The sequence below is a fragment of the Miniopterus schreibersii genome (genome assembly GCF_964146895.1).
Source record: "Miniopterus schreibersii genome assembly, chromosome: 1".
Lineage (NCBI taxonomy): Eukaryota > Metazoa > Chordata > Mammalia > Chiroptera > Miniopteridae > Miniopterus > Miniopterus schreibersii.
In genome coordinates this window covers 60,073,013-60,095,831 of record NC_138101.1, presented here as the reverse complement: position 1 = coordinate 60,095,831, position 22,819 = coordinate 60,073,013, and the positions used below count along the sequence as shown (strand labels likewise).

The 22,819-nt window shown below is 41.3% G+C and overlaps 1 pseudogene across 1 annotated transcript; it reads right to left on the bottom strand.

The window, feature by feature from the left end:
* Positions 1-5,517: 5,517 nt before the first annotated feature.
* On the bottom strand, positions 5,518-5,784 carry LOC308559521 (large ribosomal subunit protein eL43 pseudogene; annotated as a pseudogene). The gene has a single exon. The product of its transcript is annotated as a large ribosomal subunit protein eL43 pseudogene (transcript).
* Positions 5,785-22,819: the final 17,035 nt, after the last annotated feature.

Here is a 22,819-nt window from a genome sequence, read left to right as displayed (position 1 = left end):
TATTTAAAAAAAAAAAAAATCTTCTTGCCCAGTATGCTTCTAAAGCCATTTCTTCCTCTGAGGGCGATCAGGGAAAAAAGGCTAATTTTAATATTAACATAAGCAAAACATAATTAGAGAACTAAATCTTCTATGCCCAGATACACATTATGTATCACAAAATCATAGTAAAGCCATTTGCTGCTTGGCATTATTTGGGTGGTTATCAGGGCCTTGCCCAGGACCTCACAATCAGCTCTCCATAATGTTTGTTGAACTGACTTGGTGCACTGTTTTTTGTTTGTTTGTTTGTTTTTGCTAGCAAAAATGTCATCTTCTAGACTCTTCTTAGAGCAGATGTATGTTTTCCTCTCTGTATCACCAGTGTCCAGCTTAGTGCCAAGCACTGGGAGAGGTTAAACCTAACTGAATTGAGGACTGAGACACGTGCTTTTGAAATTTAATATGAATCAAGGTCAAACCCCAAAGAATTAAAACATCCCTGACTTTCAAAAGGACATTGAAGCACTCTTCTGCTCTACATCCATTTAACATGCCAGAGTTATCCATAAGGCCATGCCTTTCAACCTTTTTTTTTAGTTTACAACATTTTATTTTTATTTTGTCTCAGATTTCCTCTCTCTCACCAAATGTGATACACTATATATTCATTTAAAATAAAATTAATTGTAAATCTCTTTTGTGAATTCCCTAATATCCCATGGGACAAATAGAGAGATTGTAAGATATTGTGAATCCATAATGAAAAATTCACACCCTGGAGATTGTTAATTTTCACCCGAGGCCATTTTTTCCATTGATTGTGTAAAGGAAGTGGAAGTGGGGGGGGGATGGGAAAGAGAGTGAGAAACATCAATGTGAGAGAGACACAGTGATTGGTTGCCTCCCACGTGCAACCCTTTGGTGGGAGGGCCAACTAACCACTGAGCCACACCAGCCAGGGATCTAAGGTATGGTATTTTAATAGCTTCATAGGTGAGTGCATGCTGAGGATGACTTTCTCATATTTTCTCTCTTTCTAACCATTTAAAACTCAGTTGCTCTGTCCTCTATTGGCTTAGTTTGCAGGGCTTTTTGTTTGTTTTATTTATTTTGATGAATAAACATGGTGTATATTTCAGCATGGAGCTCTCCAAGCTAGAATGAGAGATTCTCACAGGCCTGACCTTTGCTTGCTGAAATTGGAGGATATGATCTCTGCAATTCACTTCAGAGAAAGCATACACATTACTGCTACTGCATTTGGCTTCTGGCAACTTGACACCTTTGTCTATGGAGAATCACCTCCCCTCCCTCTGTGTTCTGGAAAAGCCACTTAAAATTCCCTGCCCTTTTTCAAAGTGCCCCCAGCCCCACCCTGTGGGGAAAGGGAGGGATCTGGAGGTTCTTCTTAGTGACCAGTACACTTAGCTCTCTGATGTTTGGGAAGGATGCAGGAATGAACACCCCAATATCTTCCTATGTTTAACTCACATTAGCCTTAGGAATATTTGTCAGACATGGCGGGAAGGTCAACTGTGTATAAAACATTACTGCAAGGGTGCTGAGCCTGGAGGTGGACCCTACAGTGCCAGGTGAGATTACAGACAGTCCTCATTGCTCCAGAAACTTGCAGTTCACTTGTTGGGCCCTTTCCCTCTCCTTATTCCCTTCTTCATTTGCACCCATTTTTCTTATCATTGGTGTCTTCTTTAGGGAGTATGCAGAGTGAGTGAGCAGGGTACGATCAAGAAGCAGTTCTGTTTTCCCCCTTCTTTAGTAGAGTGAGCCAAGACAGTATATCCTGGTTACGTCTATCACTTGCTAGTTGACTTGGTGAAGGAAGGAAATCTCAGAGGCAGAATCCAGTTTGTGGATCAGTATCAAGCTCCGCCTATTCCTGAGACCTATAACCGTGGGTAGTTAAGAGTTCTCAACATGCAGTCCTATAAATCCAAGCATCAAGAAGAAACCTGCCTTGGTCGGGTGGCTCAGTTGGTTGGAGCATCATCTCGTACACCAAAAGGTTGTGGGTTTGATCCCCAGTTGGGGTGTGTACCAGAGGCATACATTGATGTTTCTCTCTCTCTCATTCACTCAAATCAATAAACAGATCTTCAAGTGAGATTAAAAAAAAGCTGAAGGGGGAGGGTTTCCGGTGGAGGTAGAAGAGGGTATATATAGGGGAGATAAATGGTGATAGGAAAAAATAAAAATAAAAATAAAAATAAAAAAAAGAAGAAGGAGCCTAGTTAGGCCTCTGGGCTTGAACATACCCTTCAGGATTGGAACCAGCTAACACAGTAGAAATTCTCACGTGTGAGAGCTTGCCAGGATGGGAGAGTGACTCAGCAGTGGTTTAGGAAGCAAAATGCTAAACAGTGAAGACCTGGTTTATTAGTGTCAGAGAAGATTATCTGAAGGAGTGTGAGAAGCTGCAGGGATTGAGGGAAGAAATGAGGCAGTTCGGGTTGACAAACTGCTTCAATCACCATGCACTCCCTTATTTGCCTCCTGCTAATTAAAGTTTCAAAACCAGCAGTAACTCCCCTCACGATAGTTAGGGATTATGAATGCCTAGGCACACATTTGAGAGTGATACATGTACCATTCAAGTGTTATACAACTAAGTCATTTGTATTTGTGTAACTTGTTTGTTGAGTGAGATGGATTCAGCAGAATATGATCAAGAAGCAGTTCTGTTTCCCCCCATCACTGCCTGTAAACATACTTGGTCAGACCTCTACTCAAAGCTTCTTGAATGCATCTAGGGTGGAGATATAGTTCTTTGGTCTCTTGTCACCTGATGGAATTCTCTTATCATTTATAATAGATTTTTAATAGTTCCTCTTGTGTTTTCCAAATATTCATCCTATAAAATGAAAATAGTAGAGATTTAAATTTTTCCTCTCTGATTTTTATGCTTTTATTTTTATTTTATTTTCTAAGTGTGTTTATTCTAGTGCAGTGCTAAATAAAAATAGTGATGGTGGGTGTTCCTGTCTTGGATTTTTATTTTATTTTTTATTTTTAAATATATTTTTATGACTTTTTTAGAGAGAGAAGAAGAGAGAGGGAGAGAGAGAAACATCAATGTGAGAGAGAAATATTGATCTATTGCCTCCCATATGGACCCACGCTGGGGACCGAACCTGAAACCTGGGCATGTGCCCTGACCAGAAATTGAACCTGCCACCTTTTGGTGCACGGGAAGACACTCAGCCAACTGAACCAGCTCCTGTCATGTGATTTTTCAAAGCATAGCTGAGCCTACAGTAAAATGCATACTCTTGTACAGGGTAATATGCAAAAGTAGGTTTACAGTTCCTCATGCGGAAAAATAATGCAATAATTAATAATATAAAAATAAACTCTGCTTTGTGTACTCACAACAGTAAACCTACTTTTGTCTCACCCTGTACAATACAGCTAGAAACATACATTGTTCATATCTAGTAACTTCACTGCTAAGAATTTAGTCTAGAGATGTACTAATAGATTCATAAGTAGCAATTTATTATTAGTTTCTTCAAAGCAGCAATATGTCTAATAATCAAAACTTAGAAGCTGCCTGGCCAGGTAGCTCAGTTGGCTGAAGCAATAACCTGAATGCCAGAAAAGGTTATGGGCTTGATTCCCTATCAAGGCACATACCCAGGTTGTGGGTTCGATTCCTGGGTGGAGAGTGCAAACAATGTTTCTCTCTCATATTGATGTTTCTTTCTCTCTTCCCCTTCTGCTCTCTCTAAAAAAAAATCAATGAAAATGTATCTTTAGGTGAGGATTAAAAAAAAAAAAAAAGAAGCAATCTAAATGTTCAACACTGAAAAATGGTTAACTCAATTATGGCATATCTATATGATAAAATAAGGCTGTATTGCTTATCTAGTAATATATAACAAATTACCCCCAAATTTAGTGGCTTAACACAATAAACATTAATTATCTCACACAATTTATGTGGTCAGGAACTCAGGAGTAGCTTAGCGGGATGGTTCTGCCTCAGGATATATCATGAAGTAGGCCAGGGCTATAGTCATCTGAAGGCTTGATCGGGGCTAGAGGTTTTGCTTCCAAGGTAGCTCACACACATGCTTGGGAAGTTAGTGATGTTTGTTGGTGGGTCTCAATTCCTTACCACCTGGACCTCCTCAGAAGACTGGCGTGTCCTTTCATGACATGGCAGCTGGTTTCTCCCATAGTGAGTGATACAAGAGAAAACAAAGGGGAAACTGCAATGTCTTCTATGAAGTCACATTCTGTTATTTTCACAATATCTGGTGTGTTGCATGGATTAATCACATTCATTGTGGTAAGAGGCTAAATAGGGACATGAATACCAGTAGGTAAGAATTACTGGGAGTCATCAGAGAAGCTAGTTACTACAATCTGTGCTCTGCCCCCGGGTGATTTATGTGCCTCACATATGCAAAATACACTCACCCTTTCTCAAGGCCCCCAAAAGTTTCAACTTGTTTCAACATCAGTTCCAATACAGAATCTCACCATCTAAATCAGGTCCTGGGGCAGATGAAGCTCTTTGGGTATAGTTCCTTCAGTACTTAGTTCCAAGTATAGTTCAAGTGTAGTTCTTCTCAATCAGAAGACCTGCTATCTGACATATACTGCTGGGACAGGCATAGGAAAACTGCTGTAGATAGTCCTGTTCAAGACAGAAAGAACAGGAGGCACATGAGGTCATTGCTTCATAGCAGTTCTAAAATCTAGCCAGGCAAATGTTGAAAGTTCCTCAATCAGGGTTCAGGCCTACTCTTTTCTGGGAATGATTCTCCATGGCTCTAAGCTCTACCCTCAGAGTTCTCATTTCTGACCTTTTATTCTTCCTTCCTGTTCCATTAAGGGTAACCCATGTTGTACAGCTAAGAGACCCATGTTTTCTCAGCCTGTTTCCTGCATATCAAAGTTTGGGAGTCTAAAGGCCTCTTTTCATTTTGTGTGATTTCAGTCCTCTCAGTCAAACCTGGTAGCGTATCTGCTGATAGTAATGAACAACAACAAAAAAACCCCAACAACAACCCCAGAATCACATAATTATAAATCATAAAGGATTGTAGGTGGGTTTCATTCCATTAGACAAAAGCTACACCATTACATCTCTTCAAGATAAGCCATTTTCTGCCTTGTGCTTTTGTGGAAATTGCTGAGGGACAATGCCCTTAAGCTACTTAGAAGCCCTAGAGTTCTCTGAAGTAAGTACCTCCCGTAGATTTTTAAAATATATATATCTTTATTGATTTCAGAGAGAGGAAGGGAGAGAGAAAGAGAGAGATAGAAACATCAATGATGAGAGAGCCATCATTGATTGGCTGCCTCCTGCATGTCCCTGACTGGGGATCGAACCCACAACCCAGGCATGTGCCCTGACTGGGAATCAAACCCGATCTCCTGGATCCTAGGTTGATGCTCAATCACTGAGCCAAGCCAGGCTGGTCAGATTTTTTTGTTGCTGTTGTTACATAACTTAACCCATGTATTATAGGCTAGCAATGTTTCAAAGTGCGGAGCCCTGCTGGTCTTTCATTCCTTCAGTCCTCGGGTGGCAGACTTCACTGTGACAGCAGAAGTGGTGTTATAGGTCCAGGCGCCACCGGCTGCTGTTTTCATGCAGGAACCACAGTGCCCAATCCTCACAGCTCATCTCTTCATCTTGGTTTTGCCACAGAAGGAGCAAGTGCACTTGGCATGCTGGCTAATTTCAATTTTCGTCGCCATTTTCCTGAGGGAGGTGCCATAACATGGCCTGTATTTACTGACTATTCCAACCTTTTTGGTGCACTTAGCCATGTTGCCGCTAACTAGGTTGGAACCCAAGAGGAGTACTCCCTTAGATTCTAAAAAGTTATTAAAATAGGATTTTATAGTAACAGCCTCAGCTTCATCCTAAGGCCATGTTTTCTTGGAAGAGCTCTGGATTTGATTTTTTTTTCTGGCCTGAAAGCCATTTTACAATTTTAGCATTTTCTGTCATCTGGAAAATTTCAAAAGCAGAGAGTCTTGACTCCTCTTTGTTTAATAGTTCTTCCTTCAGCTTATCTCTTACTCACATATTGCTGTAACCAGCCAGAGGGAAACTAGCGCACTTTCAACATTCTGCCTGGAAATTGCCTTGGCTAAATCATTTAGTTAATTAGATATTTTTTCTTTTTTGCACATTACAGTGTTGCTAAATTTTTGTTCTATCTAAAAAGAATCTCTCTTTTTCTAGTTTCTAATAATGTTTCCAGATTTTCCTCCAAGCCCTCACCAAAAGCATCCTTGAAGGTCATCAAGCTTCTGCTAATCGTTTCTTCAATGCACTTTTCACTTTTTTTATACTTTCACTTTTCAAAGTCTTTCCTTCATGCTTTCATAAGCCACTCCCACATTTTAGGTCTTTTGTTATGGTAGCATCCCACTTCTGGCACCAAAATTATTATTATTTATTTATGTGCAACAAGTTATTCCAAAATTTAGATGTTTAAAATCATAAATATTTATTAACTCACACAATTTCTGTTGGTCAGGAACCCAGGAGCAGATTAGTTTGGTTGTCTCTCAGAGTCATGAGGTTACATTCAAGGTGTCACCCAGGACTGCAGTCACCTAAGAACTTGACTGACTGGGAGGATCTATTTCCATGGTGACAAACTCAAATACCTGGCAAATTAGTGCTGGTTGTTGGCAGGAGGCCTCAATTCCTCACTATGAGGACCCCTCTGGACCAAGGCGGAGTATGTCTGTCAGCTTCTCCTATAGTGAGTAATTGGAAAAAAGAACAAGGCAGAAGCTGTAATGCCCTTTATGACCCAGCTTTGGACATCACAATATTGTTTCTGAAGTATATGTATTATTGGTTGCACAGGTCAGCTCTATTCGATATGGGAGGATACTGCACAGGATCTTGAATACCAGGAGGCAGTAATCTTTGGGAGCTATCTTGGAGGCTGGCTACCACAATGATAAATAATTATGGCACATGTCTAAAATAATGTGTTTGAAAGAGCTTTAATAATAGGTTAGATGAAAGAAAGATACAAAAATTACATTTAATTTAGTATAGCTTAAAAGTGATTAAAAATGCTTTTTATGTTACTGTCTGGGTGTGCCTATTCATGCAGGGAAGATCAGAAGAAAAACAAAAATGTTAGTGTTAGTTATTTCTAGGTGAGAGGATTGTGAATTTTAAAGTTTTTTAAAATCATCATTGTATGTTTTCAAAACATAACACTACAGTATACATGAATAATTTTATAATTAACAAAATAAGTTTGAGGGCACAATTGGAAAATTATTTAAAAGTTTGTTTATTTTCTTTAAGATACAAGCAATATAATTTTCCCTTAGTTTAAAAATTAAAATTTCTACACCCTCGAAAAAACTAATGATAATATTAAATGGCAGAAGATGTTAACTCCCAGTTTGGCAATTGATGACTTATCTCATTAAGAGATAATCATGCTGTCAAATTTTGAATTAATATTTGTACTAGCACAGATGGAATATGAGTACATGTATCCATGAGTGGGTTCAGTGAGAAAGGGGAAAAAGAGTCCTTGAAAGATGATTCTTTAGTAAAATATTTTTTGGGCTATTTAATATTAAAACTAATTAATAAATACAAACTTTCATATTTTCTCTTTTAATAGAACACCTGACTCCACAATTTGTCCTAAAAAGATGAAATTTAAAGATGAAATATAAAAAATTCCTATGTGATTATTTGAAATAGCAAAACAAAGCAAAGTTTAATCAAGCGGTATGTGAGCCCTGGACAGCAGCTCAGTTGGTTAGAGCGTTGACCCTATGCACCAAGGTTGTGGGCTGGTCCCTGGTTGCGACACATACAAGAAGGAACCAATGAATACATAGAAAAGTGGAACAGCAGATCAATGTTTCTCTCTCTTTCAAGTCAATAGTAAATAAATAAATAAATAAATAAATAAATAAATAGAATTGGAAAAAAAGCTGAATGTTAAACTTTAAAAAAATATACTGGACTTGAGATCCTTTGAAGCTCTTTCTGAAAAATCAATGCAGGAGTGACTTTCTTATCTGTGGATGTGAGGACAGTCACATTCATAAAATTCTTTAATGTATAGCTTAAGATCCTGGAAGTATTTGCTAATTACCTCTTTATGTGTGTCAGCTTCTTTCAGCCGAATTTTGAATAAAGTGGAAGAAGGCGGGAGTAATTTTTTAGTCATCCCTATCAAGGTGAGCTGTATTGTAAAAAACTGTTAGACAAAGAAAACAAAATTCATGCATCCTGGTATTCTTGTATTTCCTCTGTGCTAGATAACCTGCTGCAAACTCATTCTACTCTGAAAAGTAGAAAGTGTGGTGGAAAGTTATCTGGCAGCTCTTCTGAGAAGGGTTGGTCTCATCTGGGCTCACACACATGTGTGGGGACCATTTGACTGTCATCTGATCTATGATGGCCTCAGCTGTCATGGTAGAACATGGTTGCGTCTACTACATGAGTTCCCTCCACCAGCTGACTAGTTTTATGATGATGACAGAGCACAAGAGAGGAGGTGAAAGCATGTGAGGATCTTTTGAAGCCCCTGCTTGCATCAACATTGTTATAACACCATCGACCAAAGCAAGTCACGTAACCAAGCAGAAAGTCAGAGTGTGGGGGTCACTACTAAAGAGCATGGATATAGGAAGACATGAAAAATTGGGTCCATTAGTGCAATCGACATGTAATATTACCTTTGATTATCACAATTATTCAATTCTGCAAATAACTCACCAGTAAGTTACATTAATAACCTCTTTCACATCTACTTATGTTTAAGGGCATGTCAGTCATCTTAGAGCAAAACAATCTAGGAATGGCAGAGAGCAGACTGCTCACTCTACTTTTTTCTTGAAAGAATTGGGTCTCAGAATAAGGGACACACACAATAGTTTAGCAGAAGGTGAAGCAAGTATGTCTCACTTTCTCTTCACCACCTTCCTTCTCTCCCTAACTCACATTAGCAAGAGATAATTGCAGATAAGAATTTTGTATTCCTGGGATATTTTGGAGGATGTTTTTCCTAATTATACCATCCCCTTAACCACTCACTGTGTTACACAGTTTATTTGCAGGCAATAAGGAGAGTGAGAAAATTTAAGGACAAGAGCATGATAAGGGGGGGTTACGAAAAAGGGGTACAAAAATATAGGGAGTTGGTAGAGATTGGGATAACATGTTAAGAAGAATTTGGTAGCCAATTCTAATAGGTTTGTGACCTTATATGGAGTATGAAAAAAAGAAAAGATGTTCAAAATTTTCAGTATCACTTTATTTTATTTTCCCCCGTTGCCCAAATTTTGAGTAGAATGTACTAGCAGAATAGAAGGGAACAATTTCTTTTTCTTTCAGCTACTTGCTACTTGCTGTTCTACCAAAACAGGGTCCAGCTCAACAGAAGCAAATGGAAGAAAATTTTCTAAATAGGTGGGATTTTAAAACCATCAGTCTGTTAAGAGGCAGTTTCCTCATTCCCATGGAAACAAGAATTTATTGGGATCTGCAGACATGACAGAAACCCAGGATTCCTCTGTTACTGCTGCTCTCTGTGTCCAAAGAAGTGGATTTCAGGCCCCACTTCTATTTGATAAAAGGGAGCATACTGCCACTTCTCTTCCATGCCTTTCTGCCCCCCATTCATTTGCTGATCTTGATATTATCTTCCACCATGTTAATTTCCTTTTTGGTCATAGTGCTCCTTAGAGTCAGAGGACATTATAACTAGAAGGTCCTCAGAAATCATCTAGACCAAAACAGTTACACAGTGCATGAGAAAATGGAAGCCTGGAGAAGTGACATACAGGTAAAGATAGGTTAGAGCTCAGGGTTACAACTCCCAGCTCAGTACATTTTATATCAACTCTGCTTTCTTTCTGTAGCATGTTCATTTCACTAAATAACAGGTGTGGTCTGGGTTTCTCATGTCTTACCAGATGTTCAGGGTGCTGGCCCTTTATTCCTAGCCTGCACCCCAGGCACCTGTGCTCTAACCCTTGGTTACTCCTTCAGCCATAAACAGCTCTTCCTACGTAAACTGTTAACTCCAAACCTGCCTACCACTCTACAGTTAAATTTATAGGTGTTTGAATCCTCTTTGGGCCCTACGTGAAACATCAGCTATAGTACCCTGTAAAAGTACACAGCATTTAATCTGTCTGAAAATCTCATTACAAGAGTATTGGGCCTTCTTCTCAACAAACTTTTCTCTCATTTGACTAAACTTTAGAGTTTCTATTTCTGTCAAAATCTCCCCAGTCACATTCAACGAAGGTGTTTTCTCCCTCAGTTAAAAGTGAGACATAAATTATTATAATTCAATAGATACTTTTAGAATTATTCAAAGGTTGTGACTAGTTTTTAGGGTGATCTTAAAACATTTAAACTCACATTTTAGGATGTTTCCTATTTTTTCTCAGGAAAAAAACCCATACCAAATACCTTATTTGATGATGAGACTGTGCCAAGTAGCTTGACGTTTCTCTAGATTGGGGGTTTAGAAGCTTGGCAGACTTCTGACCCTACTTTGTTTAAGAAAACCCAGGTTTTGTGCCCTAGCCAGTTTGGCTCAGTGGTTGGAGCATCAGCCAGCGGACTGAAATGTCTCGGGTTTGATTCCAGTCAGGAGCATGTACCTACCTCAGTTGCAGGCTAGATCCCTAGCCTGGTAGGGGCATGTGGGGGAGGCAACCAATTGATGTATCTGTCTCATATTGATGTTTCTTCTCCCCCCCCCCCCCCCGCGCCCCGCTCCCCTTTCCACTCTCTCTGAAAAGCAATGGGAAAAAATATCCTCTGGTGAAGCTTAAAAAAAAAAAAGAAAAAAGAAAAGAAAAACCAGGTTTTGTGCTAGAATGAACTCAGGAAATGCAGGGGATAGACTAAAAGTGAATTTTTCACTTACACTCTGTATTTTTGAAAATATAAGCCCATATTACAATGTTTGAGAAGTACAGGAACCTGAACATGATTGAATCTATGATGATTTGGGGACTTGTAGAGCCTGAGCAACATCATTAACCAGTAAGATCACTGGACATGATCTTTATAGAGTATTTTGGATATGAATGTAGACAGGGCTGAATGTTTTTTGATTTCAGGGTGTAGCTGGTTGGCTGTTTTGTCTTTAAATATAAATCCTTGATGTCAGATTATTTTTCTTATTTATCTTGCTCTCCTAAACTTTCAGACCCAGGCAAACCTGTTTTGGGCAGAGACACCAGCCTATGGCTATGGTGGTTCTCAGGGTGTCCCACCACATGCATAGCCAATGAATGCATAACTAAGTGGAATAAATCGATGTCTCTCTTCTCTTTCTCTCTCTCTCCTTTCCCCTCTCTTTCTAAAATCAATTTAAAAAATAAAAAATAATAGTAAAGTCAGTGTCTAAGACAGACCGTTTCTTGGTCACAGAAAATCTTTCACTTCAGGAGAATATAAAAGAGTGTGATCAGGGTTGTAAACGATTTTCTTCAATATCAATACTGTTCTGAAAGGTGATTGGGTCAAGTCTGCAGTAACTAGGAGGCTTTATAGACACCATAAAATTGTTATATTTCAGGAGTGATTTCAGTAGTTTATTGCTGACTGCTTCTTCAGTTCACAGTCTAAGTTGTACATAGATAATTATAACAGAGAGGAGTTAAAATGCTAGGGGTAGGGAACTAGGAAATTTTATTTTTAAGTAAGTTACAAAGGGGCAGGAAGAGAAGGTCAGGGAAGTGATCAAGGTAAGAAAAAGCTATTCCAGGCCAAGAAAATCATAGACAGGTGGCAGAAACCTCTGTCTTCCTTTCATGAAATACCATGTGTTTGGCCCTAGCTGGTTTTGCTCAGTGGTTAGAGCATTGGGCCACTGACTGAAGGGCCCTGGGTTAGATTCCTAGCCAAGGGCACGTACCTCAGTTGCAGGCTCAATCCCAGCCCTTGTTGGGGCATGTGTGGGAGGCAACCAATTGATGTGTCTCTCTCACATTGATTTTTTTGCTCTTTCTCTTTTCCTCTTTCCCCCCTTCTCTCTCTCCCTTCCAATGGAAAAAATATCCTTGGTGAAGATGAAGAAGGAAGGAAGGAACAAGGAAGGAAGAAAGGGGAAGAGGGAGGGAGGGAGGAAGGAAGGAAGGAAGGAAGGAAGGGAAGGAAGGAAAAAGAAAGAAAGAAGAAAGAAAGAAAAAAAGAAAGAAAGAAAGAAAGAAAGAAAGAAAGAAAGAAAGAAAGAGAAAGAAAGAAAGAAAGAAAGAAAGAAAGAAAGAAAGAAAGAAAGAAAGAAAGAAAGAAAGAAAGAAAGAAAGAAAGAAAGAAGAGAAAGAAAGAAAGATCATGTGTTTGGGTAAAGCTCATGGCCACCAGATAGAAACTATACTTTTCAGCTTCCCTTACAGCTGAGCATGACTAGGTTCAGGCCAAGAGTATGTGAGCAAAAGTTACTTGTGCAAGTTCTGAGTTCTCTCCTTCAAGACAAAGCCACTTACTCTGGGCTCTCTCTTGCCAGACATGAAGGGTAAGCCCGCTTCAACCCTGTGGATGATCGCAATGCCCTAAGAGATGGTGAAGTAACAAGATGTTAGGACCCTGGGTCCCTGAGTGACCATGTGGAGCTGTGCTGCCCTTGGGAGTGGTGGGAGGTGGGGCTGGGAAGGTTGGAAAGACAGGAATCAAGGTAGTTTTGTGTGCTGGAAATCGTGGCTGGATTTGGTTTCTCACAACAGGCAACGCTGGGCTGTGTAGAGACAGCCTTGGTCTTAATAGGCCTGCAGTGAGGCCTGTCCTCTTTTCCATAGTGAGTCCTGCCCCCAAAGCAACACCTTAACACTGGACTCTCACAGCCTGGTCCCAAATTACTGGTCATGGATTGTCATACACCTTACCTCTTCCTCCAAACTTTGCAGCTTCTCATTTTGTGAGTTATCTTCTAGTCAATAGCTTCGCCTTGCCCTTTGAATTTCCTTTGTAAACCAGCTGTCCTGTCAATACCCTGCCTTGGCCCCCCTGCCCTCTGCAGAAACCCCTACTGAATGCACAGACACTGAACCACACTTTGATGGAGCACTCAAGAAATTTACCACCTTCTGGTCAAATTGGACAGGTAATTCTACTTCTAGGAAAAATTAATGGCAGAATTTCTCCATCCATATTGATTTTTACAGCTATGTTGTTATGAACTCTCCTATACTTACCTTTCTACTGGCTGTGGTTGACAATTTGAAAAATAACTTATTTAGAGAAAATAAGAACTTTTTAAAATCCCATTTTTGAGTGGGGGTTGAGGGGAGGGGACAGGAAGAGATTAACCAAAGAACATTTATGCGGATATGCACAACCCACGGACACAGACAATAGCATGGGGAAGGCCTGGAGGTGGGGTGGTGGGGGGTGGGGTTGGAGGTTGTGTGAAGGGGGGGCAAAAAGGGAGAAAATGAAAGACATCTGTAATACTATCAAAAACAAAAATAAAATTAAAAAAAATCCCCTTTTCAATAATCAGGGTAGCAGTATTTTTTTTTTTTTTTTCGTTGACTTTTCTATCTAACTCTTTAACCACTCCAGTTCCAAGAGTCTACATACAATCAGAGCTCTTGCTGGGTAATGTTGAATGTCAGCTCTCTGTGCTTTTCAAAGCTAAACATTCATTGCAGCCCCATGTCACTGATTGCTGAATTCACCTCCCCTTCCAGATTCACTTTCCACTCTTCTCCACCCTGCTCTGTGCCCTGTGTAGGCTGCATCCTTAGGCTCCCTTGCCCTCTGGCCGCCAGATGGATTTGGCTGATGGGAAACCCTGGCAGGAGACCAGAGGTGCAAGGAAAGTAGGGCAGAGTGATTGTCCTCCATGGCCCTCTCCCTGCTGGGTTGCTGAGGGCTGGCTGCAGAGTCAGGTGTAGCTCTCTACCAAAGACCACAGTTCCTGTCAGGTGGCCAGATTGGGTCTCCAAATAGCTCTTCTCTTGGCTTCAGGCTCTGGTAACAGCTCCCTCCCTGCATTGTTTCTGACAGACTTACTCCTCACTGCTACTTTCCATGGGGAGCTGCAGCTTCCCTGGTTGGTTTCTCTAACTCTGCACCCTCCCCTCTGTAAATAGTCCCTTTGTTATTGCTGTCCTCAGTTACCTAGTTTCAGTGTGCCAGCTGTTTCCTGCTCTGAGACAGACTGGTACAGTGATTAAGCTAACATTGCATACAACACATCGTGGCCCATGGACACTGAGAGGGTGTGTTCACTTGGTCTAACTGACCTGATTCCAACCAGTGCCCCAGTGTCACCTCATACAGTTTTAGTCATTTCTTCAAACCAGCCTTACATGTCATGGCCCTAGAATGTATGCGGCTACAGGCACAGGGAACAAATGTCTCTCTTCCCCACAGAGCACTCTCCCCAAGAAACTTTGTTCTCTTGCTCTCTCGTTCTTCCTCCTTCCTATTACCCTCCTTCATCTTTTCTCTTTCAGTCTTTCTCTCTGTCTCTATTATCTGTCATCTATCTATCTATCTATCTATCTATCTATCTATCTATCTATCTATCATCTATCTATCATCTATCATCTATCTAATCTATCTATCATCATCTATTTATCTGTCTATCTATCTATCTATCATCTATCTATCTATCTATCATCTATCTATCTATCTATCTATCTATCTATCTATCTATCTATCTATCTATCTATCTATCATCTATCTATATCTATCTATCATCATCTATCATCTGTCATCTATTTATCTGTCATCTATATCTATCATCTATCTGTCATCTATCATCTATCATTTATCATCTATCTATCTATCTATCTATCTATCTATCTATCTATCTATCTATCTATCTATCTCTATCTATCTATCTATCTATCTATCTATCTATCTATCTATCTATCATCATCTATCATCTATATCTATCTAATCTATCTACAGACACATACATACATGTGTGAATACAGAATTCTTTTTTCTGAACCAATGGAAAGTAAGTTACATTATGGCATTTTACCTTTAAATACTTCAGTGCTTATTTCCTAAGAATAGAATATTCTGCTACATAACCCCAGTACAGTACTGATATAATACTTTTATCTAATCTGGCAGCCGTACTTCAATTTTGCCAGTTGATCTAATCATGTCCTTTAATCTGAAGTACATCCACAGACTTTTGTTGTCTTTTATGGCATTGCCATTTTGAAAAATAGAATCCCCATTCCCACACACATACCCATCCTCATTTTGTGTTTGTCTGATGTTTCTTTGTGGTTAGATTGGGTTATGCATTTGTGGCCATAATGCCACACAGGTGACATCAGGACACCACATCAGGAGACACAGATGTTCACTGCTAAAGGTAAGTCTGATCTCTGGTGAATAATTATTAGGTTTTATTTTCTCCCTTGAACTAATAAGCAGTCTGTAGGGGGACACTTCAAGGCATGTGAATATCCTGTTCCTCAGCCAAGTCTCCCCCTGGGGTTTAGTGTTCCTCGGTGTTTCTTGGTGACCTCATCTGCCCTCTGTAGCTATGAAGTGGTGATTTTTCCCTCTCCAGCACTCCCTGCACACTGCTATTGGCCTTCAGCATTCTAATGGAAGCAGAACCGTATCCCCTATTTATTATTTATTTGTTTGTTTGTTTATTTGAGAGAGAGAGAGACAGAGAGAGAAACATCAATTGGTTGCCTCCCACACGCACCCTCTCCGGGTATATGCCCTGATCAGGAATCAAACCCGCCACCTTTTGGTGTATGGGACAACACTCCTACCAACTGAACCACACCGGCCAGGGCTCCCCTATTATATATCTTTTAAAATCATACATGTAATCTATTCCCATTCTTCCATAGTTTATCACTGTACTCAATATTTTAATGTTCCAGTTGTACCAGATTTGCCCAGTGGGACGCCTTTGAGCTGTCTCCCAAGTCCTTACGCTCTGCTATTTTTTGTGTGTACTTTTTTTACTTTCTGACTTAACAACATGTTCCCAGCTCATCTTGCACCTACCCTGTTCTAGCCATGGAATCAGCCATTTTTCTGTGTAGTCTTCGTCCCCATTTATGGGGAATAATAGAAACACTATCTGGACACCAAGTGTGTCATTGCTGTTGCTCCTGGGTATCTTTGCTTCTTGGTGCTTTCAGCAAGCAGAACTAGGAAATATAAGCATATACATGCATGTAAACATACACACAAAAATAGACATACATAGGCACATGAACATATACATGCATACACATACATATTTTACAAATCCTGAGTTTGCACAATACCTCCAATCCCATCCATCCCCACAGAGTTTTTTCTTGCCTGGCCCCGTTTCATTTTTGTATGGCCTTTCTTGCACAGTGAGAACCCAACAAGATCAACACATTTATTCTTTTGCTCAATTCTGAATTACATCAAAAATATTTTCCAAATTGTTGGGCCCATACCACTAAATTTAATAAACCTACTATATTAGTCAGGGTTCTCCAGAGAACAGAATAAATAGAATGCGAGTAAACAGAGATAGATTTATTTAAAGGTGTTGGCACACAAGATTGTGGAAGCTGGTAAGTCCAGTCTGCTTGCAGGCAGGCAGGCAGGCTGGAGACCCAGGGAAAAGTTGATGCTATAACTCCAGTCAGAATTCCTTCCTCTTTGGAGGACCTCAGTCTTTTTCTCTTAAGGCCTTTAATTGAATGGATGAGTTGCACCTAGATTAGAGAGGGTAGCTTGCTTTACTCAAAGTCTACAGATTTAAATGTTGATGTCATCCCCTAAACACCTTCATGGTGGTGTCTAGATTGGTGGTATTTGATCAAATACCTGGGTACTGTGGGCTAGTCAAGTTAACCCATAAAGTTACCCAGCATACCTACAAAGAAGAAAACTTTTTCAAAAGTAATCTCATGGCCCTGGCTGGGTTGCTCAGTTGGTTAGAGTGTCGTCCTGATACACCAAGGTTGAGGGTTCAATCACCGGCCAGGGCACATACAAGAAATCATCCAAGGAATGCATAAATAAGTGGAACAACAAATTTCTCTCTCTCTCTCTCTCTCTCTCTCTCTCTCTCTCTCTCTCTCTCTCTCTCCCCCCCCTTCTTTTCTCTCTCTAAAATCAATAAATTAAGAAAAAAAGCAATCTCAAAAGGAAGCCTGATATGTAACTGAGGAGTTGGGAGCACCCCTATTTAAAGGGTAGAGGAAGGAGTAGGATATCCCTTTTCTTGGCCTTACTTGCCCTGAAGCTCCAGAGCTCCATGTAGCCCAGACTGAAGACTATTGCTTTAGCCCAAAGGAGTCATTAATGAGGGAACTGAAGGCATTATCACTAGGGAAGGGATTCCTTTGGGGAAGAGGGGAAGGGGAAGGGGAAGTGGCCTTTCAGGGCCCTCAAGTCATCCCTCATCTATGCGTCCCCACTGCCAGACAATTCTCACACAACTCTCATAGCTTCTTTCCCCTTGCTAAGGACTGGGACCAGGACATGCACTGAACAAGCTCTTTGCAATCCTACTCTTCCCCAGCACTCACACACTTTCTCTTAGCCATGTAAGGCAAAGAAATATATCCTGAACTTTTTTCTCTTTAAGTTCAGGAGATGGAGTCACTGCAAAATATGAGGGATTCCCTAGGAAATTCTGTTATCTGAAGTACATGGTTCTGGTACTCCTCAGATAAACGCCTCTCTCCTGGGTAAGGAAAGTATTCCAGATAAACATGCCTCCCACAGCTCAGATCTCATGCTCATCTGTTTGGTATGATTGTGTCAGTTTTGCTTCAGTGGAAGCATTTTATTCCACTGAGACAGCGGGGAGCAGCTGTCTGATCCTCAACCACAGATAACCCTGCAGAGGTTCTGTTGTACATGCTGGGAATCCTAAGTGAAGCGGCCATCCACACAGCCTTTGAGAGAGAGGAAGGCCTTGGTCCCAACCTAGAGAGCATCGTGAAGATCCACATGCATGCACACTCCCTGGGCAGAGGGACACGTGCCTCGCTCTACGTACATTTTGAAGGGCTCACAGCCATAACCCAAGCTGCAGCTGTCCCACGTCTTTGAGGCCTCAACGCAACTAGTGGTGGGAAGTCCGTGTCAGGACATTCTTCAGGGATCTGGAGCACTGCAGGCATACCTGCCTTTGTCACAGGCAGTGACTAGCTTGGAAAAAAAGAGATGCAGAAATGGAAGAGAGAAGAAAGCCAAGGCAAGTCCTCCAGCTGTGGGGAAGGTGAGAGGGGGACTGGTGGAAAAAGCAGTGCTGGCATGTTCTCCCCAGGTGCAGGCCTGCCTCCTCACTGCCTGAGTAGGGTTGGGGCTCCATGTCTGCACCCCTGATCCAGCACTTTTCTCCCCCATTAAAATTCTTCAGGGTACAGTCCAAACTTGCTTCTAATCTGCTCTGTCCAGCCAGATTCTGGGTACCTTTCCAGACACTTCTGTGCCCATCAACAGACTGCTCTCTGCTCCCCGGACAAGCCTTGTATCCTCCGCCCATCGTGGCTTTACATGGGGCTGCCTTTTCCTATGATGTTCTCCCGCACCCTTGTCTGATAAGGCCCTTCTTCAAAGCCCACTTCCAACCTCACCTCCTCTGACTTTCTTAATTCCATGGCGCTCTGGGTGTGATTCTCACAGGCTTTAATTATTCATTCCTAAGTCTGCTGGGCTCCCCACATAACGTGTGTTTGTCATGTGAGGCCCTGAGGCTTTGGCCCTGTTGGTCTGCCAGGGTCCACTCAGCCAAACTCTGCTCTCCACTCTGTCACAGCCTGGATCCTAAAGCTCTTCTCCTCTGCAGTCCCTGCTGGGGCCCTCCTGGAGCTCCTGACTTCCTACCTTGCCCTCCATCCATGGCCTGGTTCTCTCATCCTAGATCTGTGGCTGTATATCTTTCCTTCAGGACTAAGCACACATCTTAGTTCCTGTTGGTACTTAACCTTTAGCTGTGATTGCTTTGGGCTCCTCCAGGTAACAAGTGTCTTCATTCCAGTCTGCTCCTACATTGGTCTCCTCTTGTGTTTGAGGTGCCCTGATCCCAGAGATAGAAGCCAGGCACGAGTACTGTCAACAGTAAGGTTCTGAATAGCATCATGTCTTCCTTTGTGTGCCTGCTGGGAACCATGACTCATGCTCACTGAATAGTGAATAAATAAACCCTGATACTTTCACAGGATATTACTTAATGCAAAATTCTGTTACCAGTACTTAACTCAGGGGAGTGAGTATAGAGTGTTCAGGGGAGAAAATAGAAATTAAAATTTTCACTGTATACCTTTTTCCATTATTAGAATGATTTTACCATGAATATACATATATTTTAAATGTTTTTATTGATTTCAGAGAGAGGAAGTGAGAGGGGGAGAGAAAGAGAAACATCAATGATGAGAAAGAATCATTGATTGGCTGCCTCCTGCACGCCCCCTAGTGGGGATCAAACCTGCAACCTGGGTATGTGCCCTGACCGGGAATCAAACCCTGACCTCCTGGTTCATGGGTCAATGCTCCACCACTGAGCAACACCAGCCAGGCACCATGAATATGTTTTAATTAACAATAATAATAATAATAAGACATTTGGACAACTATATCACCAACCTCGTGCCTATACATTTTGTATTGCTTGGCTAGGGCTTCCATAACAAGGTACCACAGACTGGGTGTCTTAAACGATGGAAATTGATCTCCTCACAGTTGTGGGGGCCAGAATTCTAAGATCAAGGTGTCAGCAGGGTTTTTTTTTCTGAGGTCTCTCTCCTTGGCTTGCAGATGACTGTCTTCTGTGTCTTCACATACTCTTCCCGCTATACATGTCTGTGTCCAAATCTTCACTTCTTTATAAAGACACCAGTCATATTGGATGAGGGCTCATCCTTATCACCTCTTTAAAGACCTTATTCCAAATACAGTCACATTCTGAGGTACTAGGAGTTAGGATTCCAACATATGAATAGGGGGGCCACACAATTCAGCTCACAACACTTTCCAATATGTATTAAACCTGACTTGACCATAAGCTTTCCTGTGGTCTCTACCCTGCCCTGTCTCACCATTAGTACCAATGCCACTCCCTCTCTTCCTATTTCTTGGGATCATCCAGTAGCTCTCTCTTGTTCTGATGCCACTAAGCTAGGCTGGTATTCATGTAGACCCGTGATTTTCTATTCTGGCTATACCCAAAATCACCTAGGAAACATATAAATTCTTATTTTTTAAAAAAATTTAATTACAGTTTACATTAAATATTATTTTGTATTAGTTTCAAGTGTACTAGACAGTCATATACTTTACAAAGTGTTCCCCCTGATATTTCCAGTATCCAACTGGCACCATACATAGTTATTACAATATTACTGACTATATTCCCTATGCTGTACTTTACATCCCAGTGACTGTTTTGTAATTACCAGTCTGTATTTCTCAGTCCCTTCACCTTTTTCACCCAGTCCCCTAACCTCTCTCCCTTCTGCCAACTATCACTCTGTTCTCGGTTTCTGTTTTGTTTCTGTTTTGTTTATTTGTTTATATTGTTCTTTAGATTCCACATATAAGTGAAATTATATGGTATTTGTCTTTCTTTGACTGACTTATTTCACTTACCATAATATCCTCTAGGTTCATCCATGCGGTCACAAATGGTAAGATTTTGTTCTTTTTTATAGCCATTTATTATTCATATTTTTTGTCTTTTTTTCCCCTTCTTCTTCTTAAAGGAGACTCTTTAACATTTCTTGTAATACTGATTTGGCGGTGATGAACTCTTTTAGTTTTTTCTTGTCTGGGAAGCTCTTTTATCTGTCTTTCAATTCTAAGTGATAGCTTTGATGTGTAGAGTGATCTTAGTTGTAGGTCCTTGCTTTTCTTTGCTATAAATATTTTGTGCCAATCCCTCTGACCTGCAGTTTCTGTAGAGAAATCAGCTGACAGTCTTATGGGAGCTCCCTTGTAGGTAACTAACTGCCTTTCTCTTGCTGCTTTTAAGATTCTCTTTTTGTCTTTAACCTTTGGCATTTTAATTATAATGTGTCTTGGTGTGGGCCTCTTTGGGTTCATCTTGATTTGGACTCTCTGTGCTTCTATTGTATGTCTGTTTCCTTTACCAGGTTAAGAAAGTTTTCCGTCATTATTTTTTCAAATAGGTTTTCAATTTCTTGCTCTCTTTCTTCTCCTTCTATTACCCCCATGATGCGAATGTTGGGCTGCTGAAGTTGTCCCAGAGGCTCCTTATACTATTCTTATATCTGTGGATTCTTTTTGCTCTTCTGATTGGGTGTTTTCTGCTTTCTTAGATTCTAAATCAATGATTTCATTCTCTGCTTCATCTACTCTACTGCCGATTCCCTGTAATTTCTTCTTCTTTTTTTTAAAAAATGTTTCTATTGATTTTAGAGAGAGGAAGGGAGAGGGAGGGAGAGATAGAAACATCAATGATGAGAGTGAATCATTAATTAGCTGCTTCCTCCATGCCCCCCACTGAGGATCAAGCCCATAACCCAGACATGCGCCTTGACCAGGAATTGAACCATGACCTCCTGGTTCATGGGTTGACTCTCGGACACTGAGCCATGCAGGGCTGGACTGTAATTTATTCTTCATTTCAGTAGTGTATTCTTCATTTATGACTGGTTCTTTTTCATGGTTTTCATGTCATTTTTCATGCTGTTGAAGTTCTCACTATGTTTCTTGAGCATCCTTATAACCAATGTTTTGAACTCTGTATCTTGTAGTTTGCTTGCCTCCATTTCACTTAGTTCTTTTTCTGGAGATTTCTCATGTTCTTTCACTTGTAACTTGTTTCTTTGTCTCCTCATTTTGGCAGCCTCCCTATGTTTGTTTCTATGTATTAAGTAGAGTCACTCAGTCTCCCTGTCTTGGTAGAGTGGCCTTATATAATAGGTGTCCTATAGGGCCCAGTGGCACAGCCTCCCCAGTCACCTGAGCTGGGCAATCCAGGTGTGGCTCCTGTGTGAGCTGTGTGCACTGTCCTGTTGTAGTTGAGCCTTGATTGCTGTGGGCATGTCCCTAGAAGAATTGACTTCCAGGCCAATCAGCTGTGAGGACCGGCTGTGACTATAGTGGAGGAGTTGCTCTGCAGGGGCTGACCCTAAGGAATAGAACTTTTTCCAGTGGGGCTTTGGTGTTCACCAAGTCTGCCCCTTGAGTGTATTGCTCATGGAGGTTTAAGGTTATTATCCAGCATGGTCTGAAGCTGTCTACTGGGTACACTGGTTCTGGGGCATCCCAGGATGTGCAAGGTCAGCCACCACCTGTACACTGCCTGGGGCCACCTGGCATGAACTATAGAGTGATCTGCAGATGGCTGCTACTTGTGCTGGGCTTAGAGTTGCCCAGAAGAGGCCAAGCTGCAAATCAAGGCCAGTTGCCACTAGTGTTGAGCCTGGGGCCACTTAGGAAGGGGTATGGGGTACACAGAGGCCAGATGCTGCTTGTTTGAGAAAAGTCTTTAGGAAAGTCTGAAGCATGAGGCAAGAGAGGCCATATGTATGGTAAAGCCACTGGAAACAGCTTGGATGGGCCTGAAAGTTGGGTGGGGCCAGGTCTCAGAGAGTCACCAGGGTGGGGCAAACAGTGTGAGCCAAGTTGATGTAGACTCAAATATGGCACCCAGCTGCTGGCTCTGTGGCGAAGGGCTCAGCAAAGGAACAATGGCCTCTGCCAGGACTTCTGTCTGGGAGAAACTTCCCTTCAGTTCTCCCTGATGCCAGATAATTTAGTTCCTCTCCATATGTCCTTGGCAACTTTCAAGCGACTGAACCAGTGCTGGACCTCAGAGTGAGCGAGTCTGAGTAAGTCTGTGTGCTGGTCCTTTAAGAGGAACTGCCTGGGGCTCCAGCAGTCCTC